The sequence below is a fragment of the Leptodactylus fuscus genome, chromosome 4 (assembly GCF_031893055.1).
Source record: "Leptodactylus fuscus isolate aLepFus1 chromosome 4, aLepFus1.hap2, whole genome shotgun sequence".
Classification (NCBI taxonomy): domain Eukaryota; kingdom Metazoa; phylum Chordata; class Amphibia; order Anura; family Leptodactylidae; genus Leptodactylus; species Leptodactylus fuscus.
The window spans coordinates 207,151,637-207,169,463 of NC_134268.1; the positions used below are offsets into that span (position 1 = coordinate 207,151,637).

The 17,827-nt window shown below is 45.8% G+C and overlaps 1 protein-coding gene across 4 annotated transcripts in view; it reads right to left on the reverse strand.

Annotated features, from left to right (window-relative positions):
• CACNB2 (calcium voltage-gated channel auxiliary subunit beta 2) overlaps nt 1–17,827 on the reverse strand; it is a 207,039-nt gene that overhangs the window by 92,260 nt on the left and 96,952 nt on the right. The gene's annotated exons all lie outside the window — the stretch shown is intronic.

Genomic DNA, 17,827 nt, shown 5'->3' on the forward strand with positions numbered 1-17,827 from the left:
CCATGCTTTCATGTTGTTGACGCCAAATTCTGACCCTACCATCCGAATGTCGCAGCAGAAATCGAGACTCATCAGACCAGGCAACGTTTTTCCAATCTTCAATTGTCCAATTTCGATGAGCTTGTGCAAATTGTAGCCTCAGTTTCCTGTTCTTAGCTGAAAGGAGTGGCACCCGGTGTGGTCTTCTGCTGCTGTAGCCCATCTGCCTCAAAGTTGGACGTACTGTGCGGCGTTCAGAGATGCTCTTCTGGCTACCTTGGTTGTAACGGGTGGCTATTTGAGTCACTGTTGCCTTTCTATCAGCTTGAACCAGTCTGGCCATTCTCCTCTGACCTCTGGCATCAACAACGCATTTCCGCCCACAGAACTGCCGCTCACTGGATGTTTTTTCTTTTTCGGACCATTCTCTGTAAACCCTAGAGATGGTTGTGCGTGAAAATCCCAGTAGATCAGCAGTTTCTGAAATACTCAGACCAGCCCTTCTGGCACCAACAACCATGCCACGTTCAAAGGCACTCAAATCACCTTTCTTCCCCATACTGATGCTCGGTTTGAACTGCAGGAGATTGTCTTGACCATGTCTACATGCCTAAATGCACTGAGTTGCTGCCATGTGATTGGCTGACTAGAAATTAAGTGTTAACGAGCAGTTGGACAGGTGTACCTAATAAAGTGGCCGGTGAGTGTAAAAAGAAGCAGAACCTCAGCTATTCTTGGAATTCCCTCTTACAGTGGCCACATGATGGCCATTCAGTTCTCAAGAATTGGTGCTCCAGTATCTCCCAAGGCGACCCAGTCCTGCTGCTCCTAGATCTTGATCCAGCCAAAATCCTGATGTGTGGCAAGGACTTCTTTCGGAACAAGACCCTGGGAGCAGCAGGACTTGACCACTTTGAGAAACACTGGAGTACCGGGACAGGTAAGTATGTTTTGGTTTTGTTTTTTCACCTTCCCCAGCAAAATCGCAGAGATAACTCTACGTGGGGCCCCGGCCTCAAAAGGATTTGTTTTTCTGTCACCATATTCTGAGAACTTTTTACTTGTTCCATTGACCCAGCTCTACATGGGCTTACATTTTGTGAGATGAGTTGATGTTTTCATTGGTACCTTTTGGGGTACTTACAGCTTTTTTTTATTACTATTGATTGTGTATTTGATAGGCTGGGTAAAGCAATAACAATTTTTTTTTGCAGCATTCACCACATCGGTGAAATATTGTAATATTTTATAGATCAGGTCACGCTGCATTTACAATTATTTACAATTTTTTCTGCTGATTTTTTGATGTTTAAAGCATTTTTTTTTTAATGGGGAAACTTTTGTGTGATTTTATATTTAAATATTTGTAATTGTTTTCTTGAACTATTTTTTTTTAGTTGTAGTGTTTTTTATAGTGCAATGTTCACTATTTTTTTTAATTTGAAATATTTTATTTTTTATTCATTATTCAATTTTATTTATTTTTTGTCATATTTTAGATGATATTTTCAATAACCTACAATACTCCTTTATTATGGTGCATTATACCTTTCATTGTACGACACCTTCTTTTTAACCGGATGCCTATGAAATAAATCGCATAGTTGTCTAAATTATTTCATACAGTCGGGAAAAAAAAGGTATACTAACATACCGTATACCTGCTCGATGGATGTCGCAGACTGATACATTAGAGGTACAACAAATATACAATGACCTCTATACCCTGAGTAATGACACATTGACACCTTTACTCCCAGATCAATGACACCGACACCTTATGTGTTACTGTTTCCTATTGTTGCTGCTACGTGAGACCTTCTTACAGACAGACAAGGGACTTTGCTTCTTGCTTGTTCCTTTATAATGGTCCCTTCAATCCCTGAACAGCCAGACGCCGACTCCCATAGTCTAATGCAATGACACATTGACACCATTACTCCCAAAGCTAGGATGGATTGAGACTTTATCTCTAAAAACAATGAGACGCTGACATCTGTAGTCTCTGTATAATAAAGCATTAAAGCCGTTTCAGGGAAATCTAAAACATGGCCTGCACCTGGTCCTTGCCCCAAACTACACCCAAAGGGCATTGACACAGTCACCTAAATGTCCTCATTAATAATGCCATCAGTGGGACCCCACAAACACAATGAATTTCCCCATGGTGGGACCAATAAAGGATTATCTTATCTCAAATATTGTAAGCAGAATGCCAACAGAGGGGTTTAAAGGGATTCTACCACTAAACAGCTATTTTTTCTGCATTTGATGTCGGAATAGCCTTTAGATCACCTTTAGACGTGATCTCCGCTGCGCAATTCCTTAGAAATCCCGTTTTTTACCGGTATGTTAATGAGTTTTCTCGCAGCAATGGGGGCGGGCCCCAGCGCTCAAACGGCAATGGGGGCATCCCCACTGCTGCCCGAGACTCTCTCTCCAGCGACGCCTCCTTCTTCAGCTGCATCCTCCCCTTCTCTGTCATCTTCCTTCTGCGACAGCTCCGACGCCTGCGCAATCGGCTCTGCCAGCGAGATACTAGTAGAGCCGACTGCACATGCCGGTGGTCATATTTTCAAGGCGCACGCGCAATACGCTCCTCAAAGTCTTCGCCGAACAGAGCGTACTGCGCATGCTCAGTAAGGTCTGTACAGACCCTCCGAAGCCTGGACGACTTCACTCACGCGTCAGAGGGCTGTAGAGACCTTACTGAGCATGCGCAGTACGCTCTGTTCGGCGAAGACTTCGAGGAGCGTACTGCATGTGCGCGCAATTGCGGCATGCGCAGTCTGCTCTACTAGTGTCTCGCTGGCAGAGCCGACTGCACAGGCGTCAGAGCTGACGCAAAAGGAAGACGACAGAAAAGGGGAGGATGCAGCTGAAGATGGAGGCGTCGCTGGAGAGAGTTCTCAGGCAGCAGTGAGGACGCCCCCATCGCCAATTGAGCACTGGGGCCCGCCCCCATTGCTGCAAGAGAACTCATTAGCATACTGGTAAAAACCAGGATTTCTAAGGAACGGCGCAGCGGAGACCACGTCTAAAGGTAAGAGACGAATAGCCTTTCTAAAGGTTATTCAGACGTCTAAAGCAGAAAAAATAACTATTTAGTGGTAGAATCCCTTTAAGGCTCGATAGATGTCCCCAAACTGTTTACCCCTGAACAATGCCATTCTTAAAGGGTACCTCCAATCATAAAACTGTTCTTCATAAATCAATAGTACAGGTGAATATAAGAAACTTTGTAATATATCTTATTAAAGAAATATGTTTCCTTCTCCACTTATTACCCTGTCTCCTCCTCCTTATCTTCACTCAGACAGTGGTCTCCATACTCACCAGACTCATAGAAGTCTATAGAGAGGAGAGGGGGAGGTATAGTCTGTTATTGATTTACTTTGACACATAGCAGTGTTAGAAGAGCTCCCTGACTCACAGTATAGCAGCTGCAGTTATTTGTGTGTGTTTTTCCAGCAGCCTCCTCTTCCCATTCTCTCTCCATAGACTTCTATTTAAAAAATTGTTGAGCCTCATAAGTAGAGAAGGAAACAGATTTCTTTAATAAGATAAATTACACATTTTCTCATATTCACTTGGCCTATTTATGTGTGAAAAGTTGTTTTATTGTTTATAATCACCGATTGTTTCACTATCCATCATGATAATGGGGGGAGGGGAGTTTTTTGTCCCATGTTTAAATAAAGCAAGGCATGCACATTTGTACTCCATTCTAAGTCTGCAGGACTATCCTCAGCATAGGTCATCGCTATCTGAACACCAACACCCTGCACCCCCCACCAGTCAGTTGCCCACAGCATCCCCCCTTGTACGATAGCTACACAATGGATAAAGCCAGAAAGCAGACAGCGCCATCCATTGCATAGTGGCCATGTTGGATTACTGCAGCTCAGCTTGATCATAGGTCATCAATATCAAAAAGTTGGACAAGCCCTTTAAATATTTTGACTGGGGCACCCTGCAGCTGCTGCTGTACCTCCCCTCCTGTATTGAGATAGAAGAGATGAAGCAGAAGAGTCTCTGTCCAATTCTCAATTTCTAAATAAAGCCCCTCATTCCTTCTCAGCTTGCTGTATTATAACCTGTATATAATTCCTTACAGACACAAGCCATACCCAGGGACATAGCTCTCAATTTTAAGTATGCAAAACACATCAACATTGTAAGCTATAATCCACAAGAGACCGTCGCTGTTCACATTTGGCATTCCAAAAGCTGCTTTTACGGTATTGCACATTCTTATTTTATGCCATATCCTGCATTCAACCTCTAGGAATAAGTCTGGATGGGTAATCACTAGAGATGAGCGAACAGTGTTCTATCGAACACATGTTCGATCGGATATCAGGGTGTTCGCCATGTTCGAATCGAATCGAACACCACGTGGTAAAGTGCGCCAAAATTCGATTCCCCTCCCACCTTCCCTGGTGCCTTTTTTGCACCAATAACAGCGCAGGGGAGGTGGGACAGGAACTACGACACCGGGGGCATTGAAAAAAATTGGAAAAAGTCATTGGCTGCCGAAATCAGGTGACCTCCATTTTAGACGAATAGTGGATTTCAAATCCGGGTCATATGAGAATGTGAACTTTGTGACTATGAGACAGGGATAGCTGTACAGGCAGGGATAGCTAGGGATAACCTTTATTTAGGGGGGAATGTTATTAAAAATAACTTTTTGGGGCTCTATCGGGTGTGTAATTGTGATTTTTGTGAGATAAACTTTTTCCCATAGGGATGCATTGGCCAGCGCTGATTGGCCGAATTCCGTACTCTGGCCAATCAGTGCTGGCCAATGCATTCTATTAGCTTGATGAAGCAGAGTGTGCACAAGGGTTCAAGCGCACCCTCGGCTCTGATGTAGCAGAGCCGAGGCTGCACAAGGGTTCAAGCGCACCCTCGGCTCTGATGTAGGAGAGCCGAGGCTGCACTTGAACCCTTGTGCACCCTCAGCTCTGCTACATCAGAGCCGAGGGTGCGCTTGAACCCTTGTGCACACTCTGCTTCATCAAGCTAATAGAATGCATTGGCCAGCGCTGATTGGCCAATGTATTCTATTAGCCTGATGAAGTAGAGCTGAATGTGTGTGCTAAGCACACACATTCAGCTCTACTTCATCGGGCTAATAGAATGCATTGGCCAGCGCTGATTGGCCAGAGTACGGAACTCGACCAATCAGCGCTGGCTCTGCTGGAGGAGGCGGAGTCTAAGATCGCTCCACACCAGTCTCCATTCAGGTCCGACCTTAGACTCCGCCTCCTCCGGCAGAGCCAGCGCTGATTGGCCGAAGGCTGGCCAATGCATTCCTATGCGAATGCAGAGACTTAGCAGTGCTGAGTCAGTTTTGCTCAACTACACATCTGATGCACACTCGGCACTGCTACATCAGATGTAGCAATCTGATGTAGCAGAGCCGAGGGTGCACTAGAACCCCTGTGCAAACTCAGTTCACGCTAATAGAATGCATTGGCCAGCGCTGATTGGCCAATGCATTCTATTAGCCCGATGAAGTAGAGCTGAATGTGTGTGCTAAGCACACACATTCAGCACTGCTTCATCACGCCAATACAATGCATTAGCCAGTGCTGATTGGCCAGAGTACGGAATTCGGCCAATCAGCGCTGGCTCTGCTGGAGGAGGCGGAGTCTAAGATCGCTCCACACCAGTCTCCATTCAGGTCCGACCTTAGACTCCGCCTCCTCCAGCAGAGCCAGCGCTGATTGGCGGAATTCCGTACTCTGGCCAATCAGCACTGGCTAATGCATTGTATTGGCGTGATGAAGCAGTGCTGAATGTGTGTGCTTAGCACACACATTCAGCTCTACTTCATCGGGCTAATAGAATGCATTGGCCAGCGCTGATTGGCCGAATTCCGTACTCTGGCCAATCAGCACTGGCTAATGCATTGTATTGGCGTGATGAAGCAGTGCTGAATGAGTGTGCTTAGCACACACATTCAGCTCTACTTCATCGGGCTAATAGAATGCATTGGCCAATCAGCGCTGGCCAATGCATTCTATTAGCGTGAACTGAGTTTGCACAGGGGTTCTAGTGCACCCTCGGCTCTGCTACATCAGATTGCTACATCTGATGTAGCAGTGCCGAGTGTGCATCAGATGTGTAGTTGAGCAAAACTGACTCAGCACTGCTAAGTCTGCATTCGCATAGGAATGCATTGGCCAGCCTTCGGCCAATCAGCGCTGGCTCTGCCGGAGGAGGCGGAGTCTAAGGTCGGACCTGAATGGAGACTGGTGTGGAGCGATCTTAGACTCCGCCTCCTCCAGCAGAGCCAGCGCTGATTGGTCGAGTTCCGTACTCTGGCCAATCAGCACTGGCCAATGCATTTCTATGGGGAAAAGTTAGCTTGCGAAAATCGCAAACTGACAGGGATTTTCATGAAATAAAGTGACTTTTATGCCCCCAGACATGCTTCCCCTGCTGTCCCAGTGTCATTCCAGGGTGTTGGTATCATTTCCTGGGGTGTCATAGTGGACTTGGTGACCCTCCAGACACGAATTTGGGTTTCCCCCTTAACGAGTTTATGTTCCCCATAGACTATAATGGGGTTCGAAACCCATTCGAACACTCGAACAGTGAGCGGCTGTTCGAATCGAATTTCGAACCTCGAACATTTTAGTGTTCGCTCATCTCTAGTAATCACGAATCTTATATGACACCCCCTACCCCCTTCTGCCATCTCTTTGCTTAGACTAAAGGTATAATATGCTAATATTGCATGCTAACTTATTATTTTACAAGGGAATAGTACAGGTGAATATAAGAAACTCTGTGGGTGGAAAATGCTTCTTTCCCTACTTATTAGACTTCTCTTTACTCAATTCACTGTAGTACAGATAGGCTGTAACCTATAGAAGTCTATGGAGAAACAAAGGTGGAAGAAAGGTGAAACCAAATAGCTACTCGAAAACTGGAGAAAATAAAGTGTCATTTACATGACGACCCAATCAGGTTATGTTCACGTCTACGTTGCAGCGTGCGTCCAAATACACTGGACAAAATAGTCCTGTAAGTCTAACGTTTGTGTCCGGCAGCAGACACCCAATGGATCCCATTATAGTGAATTGGGTCTGTTAGGTGTCTGATGTGACTTCTGTTGTAGCAGTCTACCTATCCGTTGTTTTGGTCTTCCGATGGATCAGAACAACGGAAAAGCTGACGCTAGCGTGAACCTAATGTAGGACAATAATATACAGAAATATGGTTACCCAGAGGTCTAATATGAAGCTTAGTGGTGAGTCCGTTTAATATCATATACTGTAGATGGGGGGCGGCCCCAAAAGAAGATCTCCCCCACTTCCCCCACCCTAAGAGACCCTAAAGTATAATAAACAACTTTTCTCGATATATCTGGTTTTAGCCAAATTGCTTGAACATTCAGATATCCGAACTTTTTGCATTATTTTTTGGAGGCATGTTGCTGGGCTCACATGGTACGGGCATCCTTAGTAGTTTCTAACTGATCAGTCGTCAATAACACCCCAATGTGTAGCACAGAGTTGATACCTGGCTCTGATATTCTCACCAATATTCCTAACAAAATAACAGCTGCTAAAGAACCTTGTGCCAGGGACAAGAAGAAACTTTGCAAGATAGAAAAGTGCCTTGTTATTTCCAGCAATGAGTGGGCTAAAGTACAGCAAATTCACCCTGAAGAATACAAGCACTTGTACACAGATGTAGCAGAGCTGATTGGGTGCAACGGTAAAGTAGCAGGAAGATCAGAGATGTCACCTGAATCTCCTGCGCCCCAATGTCACAGTGGTAAAAGCTCTGAGCTAACATATGGCATTTATAATACTGGTGTGTCATTATGTTGATAGATAGATATTGTAGAGATAGATAGATAGATAGATAGATAGATAGATAGATAGATAGATAGATAGATAGATATTGTAGAGATAGATAGATGATTGATAGATAGATAGATAGATAGATAGATAGATAGATATAGATAAGAGATAGATAGATAGATATTAGATAGATAGATAGATAGATAGATAGATAGATAGATAGATAGATAGATATTGTAGAGATAGATAGATAGATAGATAGATAGATAGATAGATCGATAGATAGATATAGATAAGAGATAGATAGATAGATAGATAGATAGATAGATAGATAGATAGATAGATATTGTAGAGATAGATAGATGGATAGATAGATAGATAGATAGATAGATAGATAGATATAGATGATAGATAGATAGATAGATAGATAGATAGATAGATAGATAGATAGATAGGAGATAGATGGATAGATAGATAGATAGATAGATAGATAGATAGATAGATAGGAGATAGATAGATGGATAGATAGATAGATAGATAGATAGGAGATAGATGGATAGATATATAGATAGATAGATAGATAGATTGATAGATAGATAGGAGATAGATAGATGGATAGATAGATAGATAGATAGATAGATAGATAGATAGATAGATAGTGTCCCAGGACTGTCCAAAGCCCAACAAGAGCCCTGGCTAAACTGATGGCATTAGAAAATGAATTAGGACAATGGGGAGGCATTGGGAATGGTATACTCATGAGAGCCTGAGCACTTGCCTGGCTTGGGCCCCGCCCTCAGGGCACTTGCGACCTAATTTGCATGTGAGATTCTCTGCACTGCTAAGTCTCTGTACAGATGTCTTTAATTCCCTTTCTCAGCGCTGTTATTAGCTCAGTTGCTGACATCTGTCAGCCTCCCCTTAAGGCCACTTGATGTAGTTTATAATATCTATTCAGCTACTCAGTCTCCAACTTCAGGATCACCAGAGCGCTCCATCAGCCTGAGCAGAGAGCACATAATCTGCAGTGACGTACAATGGGCCAGGAGATGCAACACTTATGTGAGAACTCAAGTACTACAAGACTTCACAAACACACAAGTCAATGTAAAGAACTGCACACAACTCTAAATCCCCGAATTTGGGTCACAGCCTAAAAAACTTAGGCAGGTCGTCAAATACTTAAAAAGTTATAAAATAAACCTAAACATATAATAAACACCAATACAATATAGTATACTGTGTCTGACAAGTCAGTGGAGTCGCTGGAGCAGATCCCTGCACATTTCAGTGGTTAGGTCTGATGTGTATGATGTGTGTATGATGTGTATCTGATGGGTATGGCGTGTGTGTATGATGTGTGTATTGCATGTATTTGACATGTATGTTGCATTTACATGATGTGCGTATGGCCAGAATCTGACGGGTATTAAGTGTGTAATGTGTGTGTTGCTCACGTCTAGGATATCTTCTTGCTCCCATGTTGTGTGTCTTATGTACAGTGCATTGCAAAAGTATTCACACCCCTTGAACTTTGTCACATTTTGTCACCTTACAACCACAAATAAGGTTGAGCGATTGGGATCGTAAAAGATTGGAACCCCTGAGTATAACGATCGGAGTCCCAGGGAAGGTGAAGGAACATAAAAAAACACTGTTACTTACCTCTCCTGCGCTCCAGCAGGCTTGAGGCCTGTTTGGTGATGTCTCTGGTGGGCCAATCCTTCGTTATTACATGTCGCGATGCAGGCCTGATTCATATAACGTCTGTACCAACAATGAAGATGGCCGAAATCAGCGGGGAGTGCAATAGAGCTCAGGAGAGGTAAGTAACAGTGTTTTTTATGTTTGTATCCTCTCCTGGGTCTCCGATTATTATACTCTGGGGTCTGAAAAGTATAAGTATATAAAAGTATACCTCAAAGTATAATAATTGTTCATTGGTGGTCCACAGTGGGGCATAATACTGTGTGCAGGGGCCACTATGGGGGATAATACTGTGTGCAGGGGCCACTATGGGGTATGATACTGTGTGCAGGGGCCACTATGGGACATAATACTGTGTGCAGGGGCCACTATGGGGTATAATACTGTGTACAGGGGCCACTATGGCGCATAATACTGTGTGCAGGGGCCACTATGGGGGATAATACTGTGTACAGGGGCCACTATGGGGGATAATACTGTGTGCAGGGGCCGCTATGGGGCATAATACTGTGTGCAGGGGCCACTATGGGGCATAATACTGTGTACAGGGGCCACTATGGCGCATAATACTGTGTGCAGGGGCCACTATTGGGGATAATACTGTGTGCGAGGCCACTATGGAGGATAATACTGTGTGCAGGGGCCACTATGGGGGATAATACTGTGTACAGGGGCCACTATGGGGCATAATACTGTGTGCAGGGGCCACTATGGGGCATAATACTGTGCGCAAGAATGCGGTTTGTCCAGGGGGGGAAGGTTGGCATGTCGAATGTTCGCCTTGGGGCCCGACCATTCCTAGTTATGCCAATGGTGTGATGTGTGACTGGTGTATATGATGTGTGTTTCTGATCTGTGTGCGGAATAAAGTTGATGTATCTGGTATGTCTATGTGTATATCTTGTCTCACAGGGGGCCTAGTCACACATTTTGCCCCCCTACCCCCACTTTATAACATGGGGATACCCCTTTAAATCCTTTCCACGTTTCCTAGCATAGTACAATGTACTGAAGTCTATGTATTTGTGATCAGGGAGCAGATGCATTACTACCCGCTGTTCACACACAATGATCTACTAACAATGTGTAACACACCAGGCACTCGGATTCCTATATAAACACACAATGCCAATGACCATACAAGTCCCAGCAAAATGGGTGAGGTTTTATTTGCCAAAGAAAAATGGTACAAAAAATGCTCAAAAACTGCAGCATGGAAATAATGGAGGGAGGCAAAAACGCACCATACTGCAGGTAAAAATAATATGCCGTGTTCATTAGAAATGTACAAGTTATTGGTAACACTTCTGCATATGGGGTTGAGATTAAATAAAATCTCTTTCTCTTTCCTGGGACTGCAAATCGAATCTTTTTACCATCTGTGTTTCTGCAATCGCCAAAAATACTAGGTTTCTGCAGTATGTAACCGCAGCCCAAAGGCCGCAGCCCCGTGTGGCGTTAACATGGTACTTTACAATCCCTGCAAAGTGGATGTGATTCTAGCGAAACCCATCCTCACATTGCAGAAAAATACCCGCAGGGGAAATGTTTTGATTTCCAAAATTGTTGCGTTTTTGGAAATCGCAGTGCATCATTTATACTTATGGAAACGCTAGCGGTGTACGGTGAACTCTACTTCTCCATAACAGACTGTGTGACATTAAGCACAGCGCCATACTTTCTTACATGGCCTGTTTGCAGCTTATAGGCATGCAAGCGAATTGTCTCCAATGGAAACTCCTGCGCGGATGTGAACGAAACCTCAGCCAAACGCCGGAGCCATTTCAAACAGCTGGTCAGCAGGGATCTCAGGTATTGGGACCCAGTCAATCTTCAGTTGATGACTTAGACTAAGGATAGATCTTCAATTATCAAACCGCAGGAACACCCCTTTTGGCTGGGGCCCCATGTTGCAGAAACGCAGTGTGCAAAGTGGATAGGATTCTAATCCCATCTACACATTGCAGGATGTCATGCGTTTCTGCCATGGTCCCTTCCTCAGCATTTTTCTTTGCAGCGATTCGCTGCGTGGGGCCTCAGTCTCAAGCGGTATTTATTACAATGGAGTTGAGCTACAATACCAGACACAGCCTATGGACAAGAGTGGCGCTGTTTCCTTGGGAAAAAGCAGACTGTCTTTCTAATGAGCGTTTTTAAAACAATGAGAATAAATCAGGGTGTCCGAGTTACGTCCCTAAAAATGGATCAGTGCATGGGTCCAAAAAAAAAAAAAGGAGAAATTCATCCTTTTTTTTCATCTGATGCAAAATGGATTGATACTTGGCAGTCAAAAGCAAACAAACGGACTAGGAATGGATCCAGAAGGCCATTAAGAATGGACCAATATAGCCCAACACTGGGGAATTTCTAAAAAAATTTCTAAAAAAAATTTGAGGGGAAATCGTCACTCCATAGAGAGAGACCACCATATAGGTGTGTGGAGTCTTATTAAGCCATGAGCGCTCCACTGTGCAAAAGAACATGGGAAGAATATGCAAATCTGACTTCCATGATGTAATTAGGATGTCAGTGCCTCAAGTGTGCACACCAATAGAGGGCGCTGACTGGGAATGTGCAAGTCTATTTTCCATGATGTAATTAGGAAGACAGAGCCTCAGTCAGGACATCCAATAGAGGGCGCTCCCTTTAACATCATGTCAACCTTCTCAGAGGCCTTTGTTTGCAATGATGTTGGAATTTTACCAGATGCAGTCTCTCAGCCAAGGACAGCTGTTTCGTTGTATTTGCTCTCATCAGCTTGGCGCAGAGAGGACTGATCTGGCAGAGGTGAGAGGCTTAGACAGGGTTGAGGGGATGTCGTCACTCCATCAGGAGAGAACCTATTCTTCCCATGTTCCTTTGCACAGTGGAGCGCTCATGGCTTAATAAGACTGCACACACCTAAATGGTGGTATCTCCCTATGGGGTGACAATATCCCCTCAACCCTGTCTAAGCCTCTCACCTCTGCCAGTTCAGTCCTCTCTGCGCCAAGCTGATGAGATGCAAATAAAGCGAAACAGCTGTATTCTTCCCCATGTAAAAAATTTGAGCAAAGGAAAAGTGGAGCCCATAGAAACCAATCATTGTCAAAAATGGGAGCTGAGACTTGATTGGTCCCTTTGGGCATTTGCATCACTTTTTGCACCAGTTTTAGTAAATCTCTCCAAATAACTAAAGATCCTCCATGATACGTTACTTAACGTTCTGCGATCTGACCTCACTCAATTACCAAGGGTCAAAGACCAAGATGGAGAACACAAGGTCAGAATATGAATGTTAAGAATTTTCTGTAGTCAATTTTGTATGTGAATAGAAGAGAAAGAAACCCAATTACTGACCTATAACACAAGAGCGAGGTATAATGTAACGTTGCGAGCAGTGCACAAACAGGAATGTTGGCAGCGCTCCCGGTTCGCTCTGGAATGTGCGCTAATAATCTTAGAACCCAAGTGAATCCACCACGATTACGGCAACCGAGTCCAAGAGAAAGTTTCTCAAGAAGCAGAATCTGTAAATAAACGTCATTCTCTGACCGTAGAGCCGCATGCTTCATGGATCTCACCGTGTAACCCTGGACGTAACATGCGAGACAAGAACACCAGACCCAAGCGCGGAAACTGAACAGACACATGGAGGGAAGAAAAAACAGGAATCATATATCTAGTGGTACAAGGTTAATTATATAAGAGATATGGGAAAGTGTGTTATGGGCTAAACAAGCGGGGAAACTGGAGATAGGACCCCTAGGAAAGGTCTAAGTCCTTCTACCCCGTCCCATACATAGAGAAAGCCTGTGAGCATGGGTGTAAATACCGTGGTAGCGGCTGCTACAGGGCCCAGGACATTAGGGGGCCCGGAGCGGATCGGTAAGTGAAGCCGCAGGCCTGCAAACCCTTTAAACACCGCTCTCATTTGACTTGGTGGGGTCTTATCAGACCCCCGAGTATAATTATCACAGGGCTAGGAGAGGTGAAGGAACATAAAAAGCACTGTTATTTACCTCTTCTGGGCTCTGGAAAGCTTCAAGCCTACTTGGTGACGTCCCAGACGTCACACGGGCCGAGTCTGCATCATTATGCGTCAGGTCTGGCACACATGACATCTGGTCCATCATTGAAGATGGCCAACATCACCAAGGAGAGTCACGGAGCCCAGGAGAGGTAAGTAACAGTGTTTTTTATGTTTGTATCCTCTCCTGGGGGTCTCTGATTATTATACTCTGAAAAGACCCCAGAGTATAATAATTGTTCTTGGGTGGTTCACAATGGGGCATAATACTGTGTGCAGGGGCCACTGAGGGACATAATACTGTGTGCAGGGGCCACTATGGGGCATAATACTGTGTGCCGGGGCCACTATGGGACATAATACTGTGTGCAGGGGCCACTATGAGGCATAATACTGTGTGCAGGGAACACTATGGGGCATAATGCTGTGTGCAGGGGCCACTATGGGGCATAATACTGTGTGCCGGGGCCACTATGGGACATAATACTGTGTGCAGGGGCCACTATGAGGCATAATACTGTGTGCAGGGAACACTATGGGGCATAATGCTGTGTGCAGGGGCCACTATGGGGCATAATACTGTGTGCCGGGGCCACTATGGGGCATAATACTGTGTGCAGGGGCCACTATGGGGGATAATACTGTGTGCAGGGAACACTATGGGGCATAATACTGTGTGCAGGGGCCACTATGGGACATAATACTGTGTGCAGGGGCCACTATGGGACATAATACTGTGTGCAGGGGCCACTATGAGGCATAATACTGTGTGCAGGGAACACTATGGGGCATAATGCTGTGTGCAGGGGCCACTATGGGGCATAATATTGTGTGCCGGGGCCACTATGGGGCATAATACTGTGTGCAGGGGCCACTATGGGGGATAATACTGTGTGCAGGGAACACTATGGGGCATAATGCTGTGTGCAGGGGCCACTATGGGGCATAATACTGTGTGCAGGGGCCACTATGGGGTATAATACTGTGTGCAGGGGCCACTATGGGGTATAATACTGTGTGCAGGGGCCACTATGGGATATAATACTGTGTGCCGGGGACACTATGGGGCATAATAGTGTGTGCAGGGGCCACTGAGGGACATAATACTGTGTGCAGGGGCCACTATGGAGCATAATACTGTGTGCAGGGGCCACTATGGGGGATAAAACTGTGTGCAGGGGCCACTGAGGGACATAATACTGTGTGCAGGGGCCACTATGGGTATAATACTGTGTGCAGGGGCCACTAAGGGACATAATACTGTGTGCAGGGGCCACTATGGGGCATAATACTGTGTGCAGGGGCCACTGAGGGACATAATACTGTGTGCAGGGGCCACTATGGGGCATAATACTGTGTGCAGGGGCCACTATGGGGCATAATAGTGTGTGCAGGGGCCACTATGGGACATAATACTGTGTGCAGGGGCCACTGAGGGACATAATACTGTGTGCAGGGGCCACTATGGGGCATAATAGTGTGTGCAGGGGCCACTATGGGACATAATACTGTGTGCAGGGGACACCGTGGGGCATAATACTGTGTGCAGGGGCCACTGAGGGACATAATACTATGTGCAGGGGCCACTATGGGGCATAATACCGTGTGCAGGGGCCACTATGGGGCATAATACTGTGTGCAGGGGCCACTATGGGACATAATACTGTGTGCAGGGGCCACTATGGAGCATAATACTGTGTGCAGGGGTCACTATGGGGCATAATACTGTGTGCAGGGGCCACTATGGGGCATAATACTGTGTGCAGGGGCCACTGAGGGACATAATACTGTGTGCAGGGGCCACTATGGGGCATAATACTGTGTGCAGGGGCCACTATGGAGCATAATACTGTGTGCAGGGGCCACTGAGGGACATAATACTGTGTGCAGGGGCCACTATGGGGCATAATAGTGTGTGCAGGGGCCACTATGGGACATAATACTGTGCGCAGGGGCCACTATGGGGGATAATACTGTGTGCAGGGGACACCGTGGGGCATAATACTGTGTGCAGGGGCCACTATGGGGTATAGTACTGTGTGCAGGGGCCACTATGGGATATAATACTGTGTGCAGGGGACACTATGGGGCATAATAGTGTGTGCAGGGGCCACTATGGGACATAATACTGTGTGCAGGGGACACCATGGGGCATAATACTGTGTGCAGGGGCCACTGAGGGACATAATACTGTGTGCAGGGGCCACTATGGGGCATAATACTGTGTGCAGGGGCCACTATGGGGCATAATACTGTGTGCAGGGAACACTATGGGGCATAATGCTGTGTGCAGAGGCCACTATGGGGCATAATACTGTGTGCCGGGGCCACTATGGGGCATAATACTGTGTGCAGGGGCCACTATGGGGGATAATACTGTGTGCAGGGAACACTATGGGGCATAATGCTGTGTGCAGGGGCCACTATGGGGCATAATACTGTGTGCAGGGGCCACTATGGGACATAATACTGTGTGCAGGGGCCACTATGGGGTATAATACTGTGTGCAACGGTCACTATGGGATATAATACTATGTATAGGAATGTGGTTTGTGTGTATGTGTGTGCGCACGTGGGGGAAAAGGGGGGGTTGGTCAGGTTCAGGGGATGGGACCCACGTCAAATGCTCACTTTGGGGCCCAGCCATTCCTGCTTCAACTCCAAATACATGGAGAAAGCCTGTGCTTGTGGAATTTGGTCCTGTCCGATAGCGGCAAAATACAGTGATGTTCTTCTCCAAATTCTGCTTCAAATTCCACTTCAATTCAGCATCAATATCAGCGTCAAATTCCTCATCAATTTTGACAAGCAGGTATAAATCTGTTTCAAGTTCCTACATGTGAACACCCCCTAAGGCTGCATTCACACAGAGTAACGTTGGTGTTTTTTGTGCTTATTTTGGCACATAGCGCCGCATAACGCCGCGTATACGCCGCGTTAACGCCGTTCAACACGACCGCAAAATAGCGCGGCGCAAACGCGGCGTTAACGCGGCGCTATGTGCCAAAATAAGCACAAAAACCGCCAACGTTACTCTGTGTGAATGCAGCCTTATGCATCAACTTCAGGATTATTTACTTGCTGCCTCATATACACCACCTGTGAGTGGCGCCCTTGTCACCCGGTAATGTTGCGGCTGCTGAGTGTATTCTATTCTGCACAGTCCCGGGCTCAGTCCCCTTCAGTCTAATGTATATTACTTTCCTCTTCCGCTGTGAGGATTCCTGGCCGCTGCTCTCTGGGCTTCAGAATGATTGTTTTGTTGTAAGGAGATTTAGGCAGATTACGTCAATCATGGATTTAACAAGAGACACAAATACCGCTCCATCTTAATATTGAAAAACAGCTGCTAGTTCCTTGTCCTCGGCCGCCAGACTCCGAAGACTGGGAATTTTAGACCTAAAATATTCCAGGGTTTTATAGTTGCTGTGTACAGTTGCTTTCTGATATGTTTTCATACGGCATATATACATATATACACCGGTACAATTCCCATGACAATTCCAGATATCATTCAGAGTTGTATCAAGTGGCAGCTGTATCACATCGGGAAGAGTACGACCTTCGCTTGGGCTACATTCAGATGGATGGACTATGGCACTGACACAACCAAGCAGGGCAACCTTTATTAGGATTCCCGTGAGATGAAGGCACCAAAAAATTTGGGTGTTGGCCAGCCACAAATTATTATTATACTTTTGTTTCATCAGACCAAGCAACCTCTATTATACCCCACAGCGGCCCCTGCAACCTCTATTATGCCCCAAAGCGGCCCCTGCAACCTCTATTATACCCCACAGTGGCCCCTGCAACCTCTATTATACCCCAAAGCGGCCCCTGCAACCTCTATTATGCCCTTATGCCCCACAGCGGCCCCTGCAACCTCTATTATGCCGCAAAGCAGCCCCTGCAACCTCTATTATACCCCACAGTGGCCGCTGTAACCCCTATTATGCCCCAAAGCAGCCCCTGCAACCTCTATTATGTCCTTATGCCCCACAGCGGCCCCTGCAACCTCTATTATGCCCCAAAGCGGCCCCTGCAACCTCTATTATGCCCCAAATTCTATTGTGCCACTGCGGGGCATAATATAGGCTGCAGGGGCCACTGTGGGACATAATATATATATGGGGGTCGGGGCCATGGAGAAGCGAGGAGTCAAAGATGTCTGTGTTGCAAACTTTACAGAGTCAAGTTACAGCTGGAAGAAGTGGTCATGAGGTCCAAAAGTAAGAGACGGGAAATGTGGGAAGACGTCTCCTGTAAGTAACAAAATATTACTGCACTGTATTCACTGTAATGTTAC